The sequence below is a fragment of the Acartia tonsa genome, chromosome 3 (genome assembly GCF_053477335.1).
Source record: "Acartia tonsa isolate MP-2025a chromosome 3, ASM5347733v1, whole genome shotgun sequence".
Lineage (NCBI taxonomy): Eukaryota > Metazoa > Arthropoda > Copepoda > Calanoida > Acartiidae > Acartia > Acartia tonsa.
Genome location: NC_137262.1, coordinates 1,270,918 through 1,286,240, shown reverse-complemented (window position 1 = coordinate 1,286,240; position 15,323 = coordinate 1,270,918). Strand labels below are relative to the sequence as shown.

The 15,323-nt window shown below is 31.5% G+C and overlaps 1 protein-coding gene across 10 annotated transcripts in view; it reads right to left on the bottom strand.

Annotated features, from left to right (window-relative positions):
- The window catches only part of p120ctn (adherens junction protein p120), a 258,351-nt gene that overhangs the window by 232,722 nt on the left and 10,306 nt on the right, over positions 1 to 15,323 (bottom strand). The gene's annotated exons all lie outside the window — the stretch shown is intronic.

Below are 15,323 nucleotides of genomic sequence, written 5' to 3'. Positions count from 1 at the left end.
ACACATATCCAAACCATTAAAATATGTAGAGACAGTTAGAGGACTTTTTAACCCGTACTTGGTTAAAGAGAACTCTTTCTTTTAAATTCTTTAAAATTAAGCTAATATATATTTCTGCCTAATAAAAAATAAGAATATAACTAGCTTACCAAAGATTGGAGTAGAGACAAAATATTTATGGTAACATCAAATACAGTTTCTATGCAGTTTTTAGGGTAGTGTTAGCCCTTATAATGCTTCTATACTCTATACTTCTATTGAAAAGATATTTTTTGTCTTGAAATTTTCTGATTTGCTTATAATAAGGCTTTCCTTCTTTTGGACATAATCAAATTTGTTACATTTTCTAAATTAAAATATAAATCCAATGTCTGAAAAGTTTCCTGAATAATCTTGATTCAAATTATCTTCAGGAAAGTCTAGCAAAATCTTATAAATAGTTAGGCTACTCTATCTATAATACAAAGTGGCTCGATGTCGGTCCGTCTGTCTGTCCGTCCCTTAAGATCTCAGTAACCACTTAACCGATCGGATTCTACTGATCAGGGAATATACCTACTGGTCCTTAGGTGGTTTTAGGCTATTTTCTTGGGGGGTGGAACACCTCAAACCACCCCAAAAACGCTAGTATTTGAATATGTCCCCATGTACGTTATAGTGCAAAGGATAGATTAAAGGGTGCTTTTCCAAGGTGTCAAAAGAGAACCCCCCCCCCCCCCGAAATTTTTAAAATAAGTTAATAATAAGAGGGAGGGTTTCCCTTTACCCAACCCTCCTGCTTCTTTAGCAGGTGCCCAAACACTGCAGGGTTACCCTGTGCCCTATATAACCTAACCTGACCTATTAAAAATATAAAATAAACATGAAAAATTACCCCGTCGACCGTTAATTTTAATTTATTTCGAAATAAGGATAGGGGGATCTAAGTGCTCGACTAGGCATTTTAAGGAAAACTGCACTAAATTAAATACAGAAAATAAGAGTAGTCAAACTAAAGTAACATTTTGATTTTAAAAATCTTTATCTAATATACCATTATCGTTGCAAACGTTCATTGATAACAACCAAAAATGTAGAATTATATAGAAATTTCAATATATACCTACCTATTGAAGTTAAACTTAGGTAGCCACGTTTTTTTTATTGATGGAAAAGTTAAAGGCATAAAAGTTTTTAAAAGGGCCATGTCTCATCTTCATGACAGTAAAAAATAAAAGTAAAACAATAGAGGGGGAAAGGGTTAAATAGCTATTTGTCCCTAAAGTATCAAAGTAGTTATCTGGATTGTATATCTATACTTATACACAGGGTTTCGGATCCGGATCTGGATCCGGATCCGGATCCGCAAAGATCCGCATATTTTTGAGTCCAAGGATCCGGATCCGGATCCGCAAAAAAATGCGGATCCGGATCCGGATCCTTAGACTCCAAAAAATGCGGAAAAAATGGAAAAATCTACCTAAATTTATATAAAATCTCAGACATTCTCTTGATGAGAGCCAATCTTTAAGGTTTAGGTTCAGACTTGAAAATAAAAGTATTTTTGACTTCGAATTAAAGAATAAATTTTTTTTTAAAATTTGGTGATTTTATTTTTATTGTCAAAGATCCGGATCCGGATCCAGTAGGATCCGGATCCGCATCCGGATCCGGATCCGGATCCGCATCCGCACTGACCAAATTTTGAGGATCCGGATCCGGATCCGCATAAAATCAATGCGGATCCGAAACCCTGCTTATACATTTATTAGTAAAACTATGGGGGGAAAATCCACTGTTTTGAAAGGTTACCTATCGAATTATGAAAATAAGCACCTTCTTGTCTTATCAATATCCATCTATTTAGCGTGAGGCAAAAGTTCAATCCTTTAAAAGCTCAGTTTTGTTATTCAGAAATCTACCTATTGAATCATAATTATAGGGAAATATCAAGTTTTTTTATGACTTGGTTGTCAATAACAAAGCCCCAACTTATGTAAACTTGAATAAAGAATTCTTCCCAAAAAGAAAAAAATATCTATCTAAGGTTTTAATGTTAACTTTTCTTCTCTTACCAAATTTTTTTAGGACCCGACCTTAAATATTGAGTATAAAGTATATCAGTGTATGAAATCAAGCGCAAGATAACATATAACAGGGATCAAAACATTAATAACAAGCGTAGCAAAATTAGATTTTTATTATAAAATGAATGACAAGGACAATTTGGCATGCTGAAATTTGAAGCCATTTTAAAAAACTTCTTGTGGTCTGATATTCCCATTTGTCAGTGTGATATTTTTATACCTTATAACTCATGTTATAAAGTTTTAAACATTTTTAAAATTGGAAGGCAAAATTGTAGAGTTGCTTCGCTACTTTCACGGAGGGTTGGACGGACGGACTGGGGGACGTACACACACCTGTGATTATGTGGTTGCACGGATACAAACTTTCAATCAATAATCTTAATATCTACAGGGATACAACAATGGACAATATTTGGGTATAGTATTTTTCGTGGCAACGCACCTTAAGGGGCGATTCTTCGTATTTTTCACAGTAGCTTTTCTACTATTTCTAGACCCTGCGGGGGGCTCTAACCCTAAGGGGCCAATTGCCTAACCCTCAGAAGCAATCACCTAATCCAAGATAACCTAACCTAACCTCTAAAAAGCCATTTTAAAAATACGACGAATCGCCCCTTAAGGGGCGTTGCCACGAATGGGAATATTCCCCAATATTTTAAAACAGTTGAAATGGGTTCACTTGCTGACAACAACAAAAATGTATTTGAAAAAATAGACAATCTAGTTATTGAAAAGCCCAAAAGTCCTAAAGACTTACAAAAAAAAATTAAAACCTATATCTATTAACTGTACCTTTATTTCAGAAGTTATTTACATGAGGCAAGGGGGTGGGGGTGTTATCGTATACGCCCCTAAATATATAATATTTGGTTATCTTAGTTTTAATAATATTTTAATCATCTTATAGATATTTATTTTTGACATTTTTAACACATATGGCCAAAATTATTGGAGCTAATATTTGAAAATTGATAGTTTGAGATGCATTATTTCTCGCATCGTATTATAAGCAGCTTTCCGCGGATATAAAATGTACAATTACACTATTAGCCCCCAGATGCCGAAGGCACGGGGTAAAAACTGGTTTTAATCTTATGATTGTACATTTTAATATTCGTAGAAAACTGGTTATAATAATATGCTAGACATAATTTTTTCGTATGGATGAGAACCGGTTCTTATCCACCGGATATCGATAGGTTTCCAATAAATACGAGAAAGTTATTTCTTTTAACTAACTAGCCTCTTTGTTTTTTCTTTCTCATGGGAGGGGAGGGGGGTGGTGAATTGTTGTATTCCCCCTCTCCGACCTCTTAATAGCCTATAATCTTTCAAGTACCAAATAGTGAAAAATCGGAACAGCCATACACGAGATCTTGGCGGACACACAAAGATGCAACTCCAGATTAATGATATTTTGCAAGAGAAGATGGGCAATTATATTTTTGCACACAATAAAAAGTTGGCATATATTTATTGCAGTTAGCAAAAACTTTTTGGGAGATTTCCTTTATTTTGCGATTTGGGCACCCTCAAATCCCCCAACCCATTCTCTAAAATTGAACAAAAAAAATTATAGATAATCATCATTAAGACACAATTTATTGTTTTCTTAGCATTTGAGTGTATATTGATAACGACAAGGAATATAATACCTACACATTTGAAGATTTTTTTGTTTTTGTTATATAAGTTTTTGATACACTTAAAAAAAAAAAATAAGGCTTATCATTATAGATCATTAATAAATCGTCAATTAACCTATACAAGATTTGGATCATGGAAGGAAAACGAAGTTGCGGGTTTCGTCGTATTTTCACAGTAGCTTTTCTTCTATTTCTAGCACCTGCGGAGCATATTTTCTAACCCTTCTTGGCAATCATTAACATTTACTTAACCTAACATAACATAACATAACCTTTCAAAAGCTGCCGTGAAAATACGATGAAACCCGTAACTTCGTTTTCTTTCCATGACCCCAAGATTTTTCATAACTCAAAAAAATATTAGGATGGTTTGGGGGGTTAGTATTAATACCACCCCCTGGCAAAATAGGGATTTTAAAAAAACTTTGTAAAAACTAATATTGCTAAGTGACCTGTGTGTGTGTTTCTTTTCTTTTCAGGGAAACAAGGACTGGTCAATGAAGGAAAAATTAATCCTGCCTCCAATAGAATAAATACAAATACGAAGGTATTTTTTTAATAGGTAAAAATTTCCTTAGAGACAAATTGATATCATTATTTATCTGAATTAGAGAAACTATCCATAAATAAAATTAAAGATTCAAATTCTGAACTGGTTCACCTTACCTAAAAAGGAATATTCTATAATTTTTAATCATCTAAAGTTATTTTTACATACTTTCTAATGGTAAAAAAAACATGTTAGGACAAAATATGAACACACCCAAAAATTGTATTTTTCTAAACAGATTTACATTATAATATGCTTCCATTTTTTTCTACTAAATTAATATCTATCTAAATTTGCAGCAAAATTCTATAGGTATATTAAGTGTTTTGAAACAAGGACAAATTTAACCATAATTAACTAGTGCAACAATAACAGTTCAATGCTTTCGAATGAATAAAAAAAACCAGTAAAATAGGACTCCAAAGTATGGTAACTAATCTAAACATTCGTTTCTCGTATGTCCAATAATTACCCTATATGTACCTATATACTAGCGGCTAAGCCCCTAGAGGCCTCTAGTGGCACTTAAAATATTTTTTTTTATATTTCAAATATGTCTATGTTGAGTTGAACTCTCTAACATCGAGAAATGTAAAACAAATTTCGATTTTTTGGATTCTCTTGGGGGGGGGGGGGGGTGGTACCCTGCCCCAAAATAGTTATAAACCTTCCCAGGACCTATGAGAAGCTACCCTGTTTAGGGTAACCCGATCGGTTCAGCGGTTAGCGAGATCCTTCGGTACAGAAAAACAGACAGACATCCTGTTACTTTATTATAAGGATACAAGTAGCTTCGCTACTAATAACTATTATTACTCATATTTGAAAATTATAAAGTAAATATAAAAGATAACATATATTTACTTTTTGTTACAGTTTTTTGCAATTTTAGTTTATTAATATTCATTGTTAAAAATAAAACAAGTATGGCAACTTTCATAACTATCTTTTTTAGCATGTAATGGGATCTTAAGAGGGAAAAAATATTTATTATGATGATTTACTAAATTACCCCTTCAAGAGATGAAAGTTATTGTTTGAAAATTTTCTCAACTTTTAGTTAGAACCAACCAATCAACTTTAAACTAAATTCTTCACACACAAAAACTTATTTATAATATTCAAACAGGTTTTTAAGATAATTTAAAAGTAATATATCAACAAATAAGCCCCAAAAAAGATTTAATAAGTTTATAAGATAAAAATATCTTTCATGTAGGGATCTCAGAAACAAGACAGGGACATATATTGTGCGATTTCATTATGTATGGTTGTAATGAAGAAATACAAATATGGTTCCACAGATAACATTACCCAATCCTCTAGCCCCTGCGGATGTCATTACATATCTTAACCATCATTAAGTTACCCAAAATGGTATAATATCCGTTGATATTATGACGCGGAAAAGGTTGCTACTTTAGTCCTCATTAATTGGTCCGTACTTTCGTTCAGTAGGAGAGGAGAGGAGGGGATAAAGGGGGTGGATATCGTTATATTAGTCAGCTGGAAGGGCCATTTTATTAGAGTAGGCGAAAATATGGTGCAACATCCAAGTATTATAAATCGATTACTTAACCTAACCAAGTCTAATGGTTATTATTTTAAATGAATGCATTTCTATGATTACTAGTCTACTACTATTTAAACTTTATAAATAACGTTGAATATTACTGAATTTTTACAAAAATATGATTATTATAATATAAAACAAACCCTTGAAAGAATAAAATTCCAGTATAAATGTTCCTAGAGGCTGTAAAGGAAAAGTAATCAAAACTTTTGGCACATTTTTTACATTTTTATATTTAGATTTTGCTGGGGTTACTTTTATTTATTGTGGGAGGGATATTTTTCCTCAAGAAAAACAATTTTACTTCTAGTTCTTTAAATTAACTTTTTATAAGATTACTGTTTCCTTTTATGTCCAAAAATTTATTGTAATAGGTTGAGTGACATGTAACAGACAGCCTTGATTGAACAGCCTTTCTCTCGAAGTCCTAACTGTTCATTGTAATGGGTTGCCACTAATTTGTTGGTAAAGGCATTCCCCCTACCCTAATATTAAAACTACTGGGTATTTATTTATCACTTTTTCCCTAATTCTCGCTCTCAAGTTCTCATTCTTTTTGCTTATATGCAATTCTTTTCTAGTTTTTTTTTGAGTTAGCATTTCTATGTATTATAATATGTATTACATGCACGATGGTTCTACAAAAAATATATTCTTAAATGGTAGGCATTTAATATATGCCAAAATTAAGTCTAAATGACCCTCAATAACAACACACCCTCCTTTTTAGTAGCGAAGCTACTCTATAATTCGAAATGTCCGTCCGTCCGTCAGTCATGAAGTGGGGGAAACGTGATTTTTTCGGCTCCTTAAATGTGCAGAAGGCTAATATTTTCAAGGATTAAATATGTTAATATTCCTCATATTTTCACCAAGTTTCATTATAATTCGTTAATTAATTGGGGTGCTAGATCGATTCCTACATTTTTCAGTTTTCTTGATCTTCTCAACTCTCTTTAAAAAGAAGCTTTGTAGCTAATCAAATATCTTAACTAACAACGGGATGTATTTTTCTTTAAAAATAGAGATATCATATTATTTGATGTAGTAAGTTTTTCTGTCTAAAGCTAAAGATCTCGGAAAATGCTCGTCCGAATTGATTGTACTTCTCGGGGTAGCTTTAAAAATGTCTTTAGATGGTTTTAGGATATTTTCTGACCACTTTCGCTCTCCCTTAGAGGCTAGGGGCCAAGCAACTAGTATTTATCAGATAATTTAATTTTCAGAAAAGATATCCCTGTACCATTACATACATATAATAAATAAAGAAATGCAAAGCAAGAAATTATGCTTTTGATCTAAATTCTAAAAATTCAAACTTTTCTACTTTATGTATTTCTTTATGCTTTTCAGAGATACAAGTGTTGGTCAATAAGATATAAATTAATAAAATAAACTTTTCCCATTTTTATAGAATTATTTAGAGGCGCTGAAAATTATTTTAAGAGTTACTTATTTGGAATTATAGACAGTTTTCCGCGAATATTAAAATGAAAAAACTGGTATTAATCTTAGGATTTTTTTATTATTCAAGGAAAATTGTCTATTACGATGCTATAGATGATTTTTAGTATGGCTGAGAACCGTTTCTTATCGAGCGGATATTAACTGTTTCGAAGCCATACTAGACAAAGTATTCTGTTTATAAGATTTACTTTTAAATGAATTTAAAACCATTGTTGTCTTATTCTACTAACTCCCTACATCTAACAAGGCGTATATATGAAATTATAATTTGAATAACCAAAACAAAAATATAAGATAGCAATACCATTCTGACACATATATAATGTAAATACAGGATGTACAAAAAAAAGTTAAAAATTGAGCCAGAATGCAACCTTTGAATTACTATTACGAATGAATTTTGCAAAAAAAGGGTAAAATAAATTAGCAAAGCTTTTCTACATTTAAGGATACTTTAGTAGGGCCACTCTATAAATTGAGATAAATATTATATCCGTAATATTTGTGTTTTGTTCTTTGTGTGACACCCTGTAAATTGGACTTTATAATCCGTCCAAGTCATAAATATTGGTGTGTGCCCATGCATGCTACATTCAATGAAAATCAAGGGGAGCAAACCAAGAAAAAAAAGAGTTATTACATTTCAGCATAAGATAATTCAGTAGCCAACTTCTTTGTGAATAATCCTCACTAGATTAATAAGTTATGTTTTGGTAGAAAAATGTTTTGTTTGAATAACAAACGGAAAATAGCATAAAACAAGACCAAGTTAATACAAAATATCAATATAAATTGTAGTTCAGCCATTTTAGAAATTTTACTGAACACAAGATTATACATATACTCTTACAACTATTCTAAATAAAAGCATTGGGAGCAGAGTTTTTTTTGGATGTTTTAAATAAATGTTAATAGAAGGGGATTTAAACCTACAAAAACATATGGGGGGAAAGGGGAGTTTTATCTTATCTGAAGTTATCAACGATGGTTGGATGGAAAGGCAATGGGGGGGTGGGGTGCTACTTGATAAAATAAATTAGTGATAGTAGGGATAAAACAATGGAAGCTAAATTTATATTAATTCCCAATGATAATAAACTAGATTAACCCTTAAATAATAAAACATTTGGACAATAGATACTAGTTTTACTTCAGTAAAAGTATACAAAGATTCTGAGCCAACAAATAAATATAGTGTTGTCGTAAAACTTTGGGTACCAGTGTAATTTACATCCTAATGTAACTTCCCTCCATTAAGGGGAAGCATAATTCAAAATATGCATATCGGTATAAGTGTGTTTATAAGGGTGGGGTTCACATCCCAATTCCATTGATAGATACTACGTTGGGTGAAATTAGATTGATGTATGCCTTTCACAAGCAAAATATCTCTGTAAGTACTTTGAAAAAACACACAAAGATCCTGTGGCCACAATCGATTTTGTAGCTCCATAAGGTCTTACCTGAAAAAAAATATAAAATGGTTAAATAGGATATTTTTACAAAAAAAATACAAGTTCCAAAACAAATTTTTACTAAGTCACCAATGTCAAAATTCAGTAGGTACCCTTTGACTATAATCTAAACCCCAATCTTTCTTCTGAAAATTAACAGAGTACCAAAGGCAGAGTTTTGCGCATATTTATTGTAGATATTAATTCACCTTCATTGTATAATCCCTTTAATAAATAAAAGGGAGAGGAAAATGTCAGAATAGTTATTTCTCGTATCGTATTATAAACGGCTTTCCGCGGATATAGAATGTACAATTATAAGATTAAAACTAGTTTTTTTAGCCCCGAAGTGCCGAAGGCACCAGCTATAAAAAACTGGTTTTAATCTTATGATTGTACATTTTTATATTCGTAGAAAGCTGGATATAATTCGATGCTAGACATAGTTTTTTCGTATGGATGAGAACCGGTTCCTATCCACCTATACATACATACAGATACAATAGAATTAAGTTGAAGATTAATTTATATTATATTGTCCTATCCCTTAGAGCAAAGTATGTTAATACAAATAAATTGTTGATCCCTTGAGAAAATAAATATTAATGATCTATAGGAATAGGTGCAGGCTTCACTTACCAGAAACATATTTACAACTAGCAGCTTTGCCCCTAGCCTCTAGGGGCTATGCCCCAAGAGGTAATTTTTAAAAAAAATTTAGGTACCTCTGTTACTGCAACCACTGATTTTAAATTAACTGCCTAATACAAAAATTGGCGGGAAGGTGTCCCATGTTCCACGAAAATAGCCTAAAACCACCACAGGACCAGTAGGTATATTCCCTAAAGAGTAGAATCCGATTGGTTCAGTGGTTACCGAGATCTTAAGGGACAGACAGACGGACGGACGGACGGACAGACATCATTCTACTTTGTATTATAGATAATAGCGCAGCAATAAAGATATATACATACAGTTTTTGTCTTTATATATTACTAAATAAATATGATTATTTCTATTTGTAATTGGTCAAAAAGATCAACAAGAAAGTTTACATTATTGTTTAAAGCAGGGTGTCGGAGCCGTATAATTTTGATGCGGCTCCGGCTCTAGCTCCGGCTCCTACCTTAAAATTAATATATCAATTTTTGTTCATTATTGAATTTGATAAAATAAAATAAATAATATAAAATATTTTGCTTTTATTTGATTAAAGCTATATAAAAGTAGAAGGATGTGTGTCTATTTGTTAAGTAACAATAGTTTTTCAGTTTATTATATGGAAATAGACCGTTGCCAAATTATAATATTACTTTAAAAAATCATTTTTAGCTAATCTGGAGCCGGAGCTGTTTTTAACGAAAAATATGGCTCCGGCTCCACCAAAAATGTTGCTGCTCCTAACTCCGAAACACTGGTTTAAAGAAAAAGTTAAAGGCAAAATAGTTTTTTATCTGGTGAAATATTCATTTCAGGTTCTTATATACAATAATATGTAGTGCTGTGTATATTTTTCAAGGAAAGTATCTGTTTTTTCCTAAGTACGCAGCTGCTCTATAACTCGGATATGTTCGCTATTAATCAGTCTGACTTTTAACATGGATAGCTTCTAGAGGATTGGAAATACCACTAGAACTTATCATAATATATCTATAAACCGATTCTTGCTCAAAAGTACGGACAACCAACCCTTTGATTGCACGGCTTTTATCTGAAAGTCCTAACTGTGCCTGGCAATGAGTTGCTGGACTGTTTAGGGCCGTCTTATATATGAAATTGTAGTAGTATAAGCCATTTTTCACAAAAAAGATCTTGATATTTTAAGTTTCATATTTGCTAATTGTGATTGAAGAGTGTATATTTTAACCTTTTTGCTATTTTTGTACATACATGTCCATGTTGAATAATAGATAGATGGATAGTTGTGTATCCATTCTTATCTCCTTATTGGAAAAGTGCTCGCATATTGACAGGGTTAACATTAGTCATTAATTCTATGTACATTTTTCACAATTTACAATTTAAACTAAATAAACCCTTCTTTAGATTAAAATTAAGAGGTTAAAAATTTTCAACACTCAACTCAATGAACCGACCAATCAAATTCAATCAAAGTCACCAAAAGTTGTTAAGTCATCGAATAAGAAAAGTTTATTATAGAACACTGTAATAAACAGCCCAATGTCCCCTTCCTCCTTCGCAAGACATCATTCTTCCAACACATTCTCCCGTGCAATTGCTTTTCATTAATGGTATATTTCATAAAAGAAAACTCAATACACAAACAAAATTATGGACCAAGTAAGTTGTGTTCTTTCTGAAAATCTTTGGCAAAAAAGTACAAAATGTTAAGTGCCATTTAAAGTAGATCTGTGTACCATATATATATACTATCCAACATGCTTTAGAAAATATTTAACCGAAGTCTGAGCATACAATATTTATGTGTGTGTGTGTGTGTACGTGTGTGTATGTGTGTGTGAATGGGTAATATGTTATGTGTAAGTAAATATTAGGTATAATAAACTAGTAGTGGCAAATGTTCTGGAAAATATATTTTAAAAATCTACCAAATATCAACTTGCTCACACAACTCCTACTGAAGTCTGAAAGCCTGCCCCTAATTGTATCCTAACTACATCTGACAAAACCCCAACCTCACCTAACCTATTCAAATGCAATCATTTGTAATAGGTGGTAATTCTGTTTATACAATTTTGCCAGCGAAAAATCTGGCTCAAATGGTTCATTTAGGTAAAAAATAAGTTTTTCAGGATATTATTTTAGCTTACATTAATATGATAAGATACTATGGTATGGTTTAATCCTTGTTTATTAAATCATTAAATTGCATTTTAAAGTAAAGGAATAATTCATAAAAAAAATTTACAAACAATCATAAAGAATTTTTGGTACACCGACAAACGTCCTACCGCGACAAACGTCCTAATGCGACAAACCTCCTAAACGACAAACGTCCTAAAGGGACATCTCTTTAGTCAAACGTCCGAAATTTTTTCAAAAATTATGAAATAAAAAAAATCTTCCAAATTTAAGGACAAAATCCTCTAATTATAAAAATATTTAACAATATCAAATTCAAAATGGCGACAAAACACAGGAAAAAATACTTTTTAAATCGAATAACTTTAACCATAGGCTAAATTTTACAAATCTGTCCGACAGTTTTCCCAAAATCTGTGTTGGCTATCACAAACGGAATGGTTTCGAACCCAATACAACCGTGCATTACAAAAATAAACCTTTAATTTTCTAAATAAAAAAAATATATATCTATTTCCTTTTATTTTAGAACCTTTTTAAATTAAATTTGGAAGATTTAATTTTTGAAAAAAAAATAGGACGTTTTACTTAAGAGATGTCGCATTAGGACATTTGTCGTTTAGGATGTTTGTCGTTTAGGAGGTTTGTCGCATTAGGACTTTTGTCGTATTAAGACGTTTGTCGGTGTACCGAATTTTTTTGAGATAGAAAAAGGTATAAAAAGGTATAACTTGTGAAATATTTTAGGGTTTCCTTTAAAAATCTCCACCCCTTTTTTAGCCTTTCTTTATTTTATATTTCAAAGTCTGTCCTATTGACAAATGTCCGAATGTTTGTCTCTGTCATAGAATAACCAGTGAGACAAAGGCTTATCATATCCAGGAAGTGACAGGACATAGGCAGATAAATTAATATTTCATCAAATATACCTATTGGCCACAATTCTATTGTTACCAATTTTTAGACAAGATTTATTTTATCAACCATTGTCTTATCCCTGAAACATATGAGGCATATGATATCACTGCCATAAGACTGGTGAGTAATCATTTCCGCGAAAAAATAAAGTTAATACAATTAGCGAAGTGTCACAAAAGATTAGGTAGCAAGGATTGTGTTTAATGACAGAATCAAATAGGTGGACAATTTTTTCTGTTGTAGGTAATTGATCTGATAAGTTTTAAAAATCTAATTTATCTGCGAATTTAAAACCAATACCGAAATAAAATAATATTTGAGGAGGTTTTAAGTCGGAAACTAGACTTGCCAAAGAATTACTCATGCCAAGTTTTAAAATGCAATAAGGATTCTAAGTGCCATTTGGGCATTGATTACGAGAAGTTTGCATTAAATTCCCCTCACTTATTTTGATCTTTATACGGAGTTGATGGCACACTATTAAGATTTATGGATGTTTGTTATAAATCTTCACAATGTAATATTCACAATCTCAGTGTCTTCTTTTCTTTACCTACTTTTTTTTAGCTTTCCTTCTGCTCTTTCTGTCTGTATATCTTTCTTTTTCTATCTCAGGCTCTTTATTTCTTTTCTTTTCATTTATCTTTGTTTTTCTCTTTCTGTCTATAAATTTTTCTTTTTCTATCTCAAGCTTGAAGCCTCTTTATTTCTTTCTCTTTATTTCTATCTTTTCTTTGATTCTTTAAATCATATTCAATATTTTCAACCTTTTTTTAAGTTTTTCTCTATATGTCCATCTATCTTTCTTTTTCTATCCTAAGCTTGTAGTCTTCTTAATTATTTATCTTTTCTTTTTTATTCTACCTTTTTGTTTAATATCTAATATGTATAGGATGATTATTTTTCAATTTCATCCCTTTAGAATATTACTTATAAGTACCTATCCTTTTTTATCTCTTTCTAATAAGAATATGTTAAGAATATAATAAGGGGTAAAAAAGTTTTTTTCCTGTCTGTGAGTTGGGATCTCGCTAACCAATGGACCTATCTGAAATTCATTTACAGTGCAGCTTTTTATCTTTCTCAGTAAGGGTTTTAATCTATTTAGAGGGAAGATATCTTGGCCCTCCAAAAAAAATCGTATCATCAAAATCTCCAAACTCCCACCCCTTAAAAAAATTATTTAGTTATTACTAGTTTTTTTTCACAAAATTTAAGGTAGGAAATCGAACCTCTCACCCACCAGGCTTTTCAGTGTCTGACATCATATTATATAGTATACCACAAGCTTTTGTTTATATCATCCTACTATCGTTTATGAGATTATTTAACAATTTTAAATCCCTGTGAAATATTTTCTACATCTCTATCTTTAATGCAAAGATAACTTTATGTGCAATCCTTCATTAACATACCTTTACAACAGGGTTAAAGGGATAGGATATCATAAGCTGAGGAAAAATTGCCATAAAAAAAAATATTTTGCCGCTAACTCCTGCTAAGTCTCTGGTTTTAACTTGATTGAGCTATTGCAAAAATAAGAAAATGAATTTATATTTTAAGGTCAAGAGATATAACTAGCCTTGTAAGACCATTTTGCCTACAACTTTTCAGCAAGTCAAATGGTGGTTGGCATTAGTCAAATTTTATAACCCCCACCTACTCGTGATTATAAGAGATAGATAAGACAATGGACGATGAATCAACTTACACCTCAAATTATTTAAGCCAACGAATGAGTGTTAAAAATTTGGGGACTGGAATAATTTACAGTAAAATGCCCCAGCCTGTCTTATCAAGAGAAAATCCATGTTTTAATTTCTTTAAACGCTTTATAACAAGGTAAGATTAGCTGTAATAAAAATTAAGTGTCAAAAAGTTCGCAATTAAAGATACTTTCATACTTTTTAATGCCTTTTCTAATTTGGCAAAAAAACAAGGATGACAAGTTCCATGAGATAGCAAAATATATTATATCACTGGCTAAGCCCAAAAGGGCCTCTAGGGGAACTTGAAGTGTGTAGATGGGGGGAGGGGGGTGTTCTCCGATCATTGTCTATTTTTAACTTTAAGTTTTAGAGAAAATAAAGTAATTATGGTAATTTTTTCCTAGAGAGGTTGAGGTACCCTCCCCACATAAGTTCTAAACATTCCCTTGGTCAAAATGAAGCTACTTTAAATAGGGGAGAACCATACCGGTTCAGCGTTAAGCGAGATCCTTCGAGACAGACATACATAAATTACTTTTATATTAGAATTTCTATAATAAACATTTTTGACCGTTAACATAAACCATCCTATTTTAATTTGTTTCACAAATTCCACAGAATATAATTGCAATTTCAAAATTCAAATGAAGAAAATATGACAACAAAAATGAGTAGTTCAATTCTCAAAAATAATAAAATTCTTAATCAATATTTATGATGAATTTAATTATGGAAAAAAGATTGAATAACTTTTTTTTACTTTCAGTAAAAAAATATTATTATTCCTTACATTAAAATTTTGATATTTTTCTTAATATGATCTGTAGTTGAGAAATATTTTTTTGTAATTATATTAATCCTTATAATGAATAAACAGGATGTCTGTTTATCTGTACCGAGGGATCTCGCTAACCACTGAACCGATCAGGTTCTCCTTAATAGAGTACCTTCGCATAGGTCCTGGAAAGGGTACCACCACCCTACCAAGAGAAATTGTCCCAAGAAAAGTCTCCCTCTGAATAAATCTACTCAAAGAATAATTTGACCAAGTTTTATTTTTTTCATGAATAAAAAACAATAAATCTTTACCTGTAAACAATGAAAACGTAACCTATGTTTATATTATCCTATTATGTCTTTAAAGTAGTAACGT